Raw genomic sequence first — 5535 nt, 5'->3', positions numbered from 1 at the left:
CTCTCCTAGAAAACCCTATGTTTCCTACTAATGGTAGCCTTCTATCAAGGCATCTAGTGTCTGTGTGTATGTCTCTCGTAAGAGTGTGTATTTTCCCAAATCCTACTATCATTAACCAAAAATATAGTTTTTACATTACCGTGCATCGTGTGAATATTCACGAAGTGAATGTAATGGGAAAAGATCATAGTACTGTAGTATTTGTAATAAGTGACTACTGCTGTACTAACTACCTTAAAACAAAATGGTGTTTAAAATAACATGTGATCGACATGTATCCTGCTACTGACTCTAGTAAAACGACGATGTAAGACGCCGTAAGGAATGACATTTGGCACCCGTAGACTTGCAAGTCCCACTGTAGCGAGCAGCAAGGTGTAGGATAGTCAATCCAGTATAGATCTATACGCAAACTCATATGCTCCCCAATTAAGGAGATTCTGGATACAAAAACGGTCATGGCAGGAAGTGCCATGACCCGTTTAATGGTTCACATAACTGCATGAATGTACATGTAATGAATGTGCGACTGTAAAGTGTACTCTTTCTCTGTCTAGCCTGTATGTACTATAATGTTCTGCGTGTGCTAGGTGTAATGTGTGTTCTCTCTCTATCTAGCATCTATAGTAATGTATAGTGTGTACTACTCGTATTGACTCATGAATGAACTGACTCATTGTATGTTTCATTGTTCTAGTAATAGTATTAGTATCTTCCTGTGCTACCCCTATGGTAGCTTACTAGTAATGTATGATCATGATTGTAAACCCTTGCTACCCAAAGGTATGGAACTGACTGAAAGAACTTTTATGTGTATATATGTATACATAATATATAACTAATAGATAGACGACCTTCAGACGGATAGCCGATGCCCTAAAGCCACATCCCAACGAGGAAAAGGAGATAAAGCGAGATGGCCTTCCTAAGCCCTTTAAACATTACTTATATAACTATACATACATAGGCATGCATTTGATAATAAGTATAAAAGAGTTTTAAGTAAAAGTATTTGATAAGTAAAAGAGTTTGTAAAACAGTTTGAAGCAAAACAGTTTGATAAACAGTTTGAACAGTAAGGAAACTACTGGTTTGGTAGTTATTAATCACATGTGATTCATATAATAACTATAAGTATTCAACTTGTATTCCACCCCCCCCCATAAAAGCATTTAAAAGCATTTAAACCATTGATTAAGGGGTATGAACTCACCTGTAGTGAGTGGTACGGATGAACTGAAGATGTAGGATTGCTAGGTGTCAAGTGAAGTCTTGAACACACTCTATGATCCTAGTTAACATATAATATCACATATATGTATCCAATTAGTCTTTAAACAACTAATAAACAAAGTCAAGACACCCTAGGACATGCTAAACACCTTATACAAGTGTTATAAGTCCCAAGGATTGCATCTTAGTGTTGTAGGGAAAGGCTAGTGTGCTTGGGGTTCAAGGAAAACTCCATTATGGAGTTTACGATTTTGTGGTCACAACCAAAAGAGTTTACGGTCGTAAACCCTTGAGTTTATGGCCATAAGCTCACACACTTTTGACCATTTGTTGTTTGAAGCCTTAAAAGTCCCTAGAAGCTTTTCTACTTGAAGTATGTGACTAAGGAAGGAACTAGGGCACCATTTCACTCCTATTTGGAGTTTACGGTTCCTAAACCATTTTCCATTGAGTTTACTACCATAAACTCATAAGGTTTATGGTATTTTGGGGGGTTTTCAAGTCCTTAGCTCATCAAAGAATGGATCCATGTTAGTTACTAAGGCATAGGAAGGGACTAAGCACACTTTGGCACCTTTACTTGGTGTTTATGGTTCCAGAACTTCTTGAACCGTGAACACCTTGTTCTTGGGACATTTTCTTGATGTAAAGATGTATAAAAAGCTTTATAAGACTCTAGGATAGAAGTACTTACTATATGGAAGCTTGAAATGAGCTAAAAGTCCAAGAACACTAGTGTGTGTTCTTGGTGAAAATGGAAGAATCAACCTTTTGGAATGATTTCTCGGTTAGAAGAGTGTTAAAACACTAGATTAAGCCATATAATCACTTAAGAAAGCTAGAATCACTTACTAGTTTGAAGATCTTGAAAATCTTTTGGACGATACTTGAGAGAGAAATGGGTTTGGATCTTGAGTTTTTGGAAAAAGTGTAAATAATGACAAGTTCTCATATATATACTCTCAGATTTAGGGTTTTTGGCATAAAATATTTTATTCAGGCAGTAAACTCTAATTTCTTAGAGTTTTGGAATAACAGTGTTGCACAATAACCCTACTGCATCCTCTCTCTTGATATCTCTAAAGTGTAAATCCTGAAATACTCAAACTTATTCTAAAAAGTCTGAAAATTAACCGCAACTGTTCTGACTTCTATTGACTTGATATGTTTGTACATAATTGAAATTTCGGGTTGTCACAGTCATCGTGGATCTATTGACCAAGAACGCCCATTTCATTTCAATTCAGGAGAGCATTTAGGCTAAGAAGTTGTCGACATCTATATCAGAGAGGTAGTGACTCGGAACGGGATGCCAGTTTCAATGATTTCTGACAGAGATATGTGGTTCACGATGACTGCACTTTAGCACCGCTTTTCACTCGCTGATGGATAGTCAGAGTGAGCGAACCATCCAGACTCTGGAGGATATGTTGCTGGCGTATGTTATTATACTTTGGAGGTAGTTTGGATACTTACCTTCCTCTAGCAATGTTTTCCTATAATAACAGCTATCACACGAGTATCGACTGTCCCCCCTTCGAGATGTTGTACGGGAGGAAGTGCAGGACCCCGATATGCTGGGGTGAGGTTGGCAAGAGGGTCATGGGGAGTACCGAAGTGGTACTAGAGACTACGGAGAGGATCCAGTGTAACGCCCGTAGATCCGGGCTAATCAATTTAGAGATAATAGGGGTCGAAAATGACTTTTCTGATGGGTTTGAGCCATAAGAACTTTCCTATGTGCACATGAAAACCCTAATGCTTGGATGTAGGTTTCTCTAATTGAATATGCAATGTATCCAAGACTTACAATTCTAGATCTAATGTAAACAATTGAATCTAATCATATGAAATCGGATCTAGAACAATACCTTGGATTAATTGCTTGATACTTCTTCTTCTTGGAGCTTAGAGTCATAATTGTCACTCCTCTAATGGCTTACAAACACCAACTAGCAAGATGATGATCTTGAGAGAAAGAGAGAGATAGAGGAGGGTGAGAAATCAACTCTAGGGTTTCTTGCCTTGCATGAGTGCCGATTTCCCTCACCCAAGGGATCTATTTATAATATGAGCTATTAGGGTTTCACCCTAAACCCTAATTGAATAACTTAGGCCCTAAGCAATCCAAAGATCCTCCTAGATATTAGGCTTGGATGATTTTATGGTCTCCCAACCCTAAAATCCGTCCACCCTTATATCCATAAGGATTCATAGCCCAAAACACAACTATCACACATTTGACAGTTTATGCCCCTTTATTCAATTAATCTTTTTAAGTCACCAAATTAATTCTCAATTAATATGACTTATATTAATCAAATAACATTATTATTCCTTTAATATATTATTCTCATAATATATTAACAATAATATCTCTTCTATCTTAACAAATCATCATGTCAAGTTGCTATGGTGAAGGCAACCCAAAAGGACCATGCACAACCGGGTTAAGTACTTACCAAATATAGTTATAGCCTTAGACACTAATCCAATAGTCTCCCACTTGGATAAGTCTAGTAACTATATATGCAAACACAATCCGATTAGCAATCGTAGCTATCTAAGACGCTGTCAAACTATGATCTTATCAGTATCCTGTCCTTTAGATAAGGGACCGTACAGTCCTCTGTTTAGATATTGTGCGGACAATCTTATGGAACTTATTGTCCAGCAATTGGTTTCTCGATCTCAGATTCATTTGATATAGAACTTAATTGAACACATCAATTCATTCCTGACCGGGCCCGACACATAAGTCAAATCAAATCATCGAGGAGCCTTGATATCGCTTTTACCCTCTTAGGATAAAAGTAACAGATAAACTTCGACTTATATGCATTTATTATTTACTAATCAATCATACACAACAATGCGTTTTATGACATCAATTTACTGATGCGGTTTCGCATTGTCAATGCACAACCAATTAATAAACAATAAACCATATATCTTGGTTTTAAGACCATATGATATTATCGTCTTGCGATCACTTGTGTCACATTCCATAGAGTGATTCCAGCAAGTGCGGGTTTATTCCAATGCTCAAAACTTGTTCATAAGCACTCATGAACGTTGTAGCAAACCTTTGCTATGTCTAATACCTTTTAGAGAATCTACACACCAATTCATGACAATCTTCATTCATACCTACTTCCAACATATGAACGATTGTGGACCATTCGAATAATTCGATTATTCTTGATAACTCAATTATTCAGGAAGTCAAAACATGCACAGTGAAATAATAGTTAAACAATTAACACAAGACAGTAGCTTTACTTATAAATAATACTCCTTTATTTAATCATCAAATGTCAATTACATTTATCTATTACATGTTTCCAAAACTATCTAATCTAAACTAATATCGTCTTTCAGCCCAATGCTCCTAGTCTGCTGCAAATGGTTAACCCTGCTCAGTCCCTTCGTAAGCGGATCTGGTGGGTTATCCTCTGACGATACCCTCTTTACTACGAGGTGTCCTTCTTCTACTCGATGTCTAATAAAGTGATATTTTCTATCAATATGCCGAGATCTACCATGACCCCTCGGTTCCTTGGTCAAGGCAACCGCTCCTTCATTATCATAGAAAATTTCCATAGGATCCTTTATGGTAGGAACAACTCCAAGATCACCAATGAAGTTCTTCAACCACATCGCCTCCTTTGACGCCTTGCTCGCTGCAATGTACTCTGATTCGCACGTTGAATCAGCTACGGTCTCTTGCTTGGAACTTTTCGAAGTCACTGCTCCTCCATTAAGGGTAAAGACCCAGCCCGACTGCGAACGGTAGTTGTCCTTGTCGGTCTGGAAGCTTGCGTCACTATACCCTCTCACCTTTAAGTCATCACTCCCTCCTAGGACTAAGAACCATTCCTTGGTCCTCCAAAGGTACTTAAGTATATTCTTAACCGCAATCCAATGAGCTCTGCTCGGGTTCCCTTGATATCTGTTGACCATGCTCAAAGCAAAGGCCACATCAGGGCGAGTACAAGTCATAGCATACATGATCGAGCCAACTGCGGAAGCGTAGGGTACTCGGCTCATCTCAACTATCTCGACTTCTGTACTCGGACTTTGAGTCTTACTCAATTTTGCATTACTCTGTATTAGTAGTTCTCCCTTCTTCGAGTTTTCCATACCAAAACATTTTAGTACTTTATCCAATTAAGTATTCTAACTAAGTCCTATTAGTCTCTTACTTTGTTCTCTCACTATCCTTATTCCCAAAATATAGGAAGCCTCTCCGAGGTCCTTCATAGCGAAGCACTTCCCGATCCAGGACTTAACCTCCTGTAA

Source organism: Lactuca serriola, chromosome 8 (genome assembly GCF_051521515.1).
Source record: "Lactuca serriola cultivar US96UC23 chromosome 8, Lser_US96UC23_V15, whole genome shotgun sequence".
Classification (NCBI taxonomy): domain Eukaryota; kingdom Viridiplantae; phylum Streptophyta; class Magnoliopsida; order Asterales; family Asteraceae; genus Lactuca; species Lactuca serriola.
The sequence above is the reverse complement of the archived record's forward strand: the minus strand, read 5'-3'. Positions refer to the sequence as shown.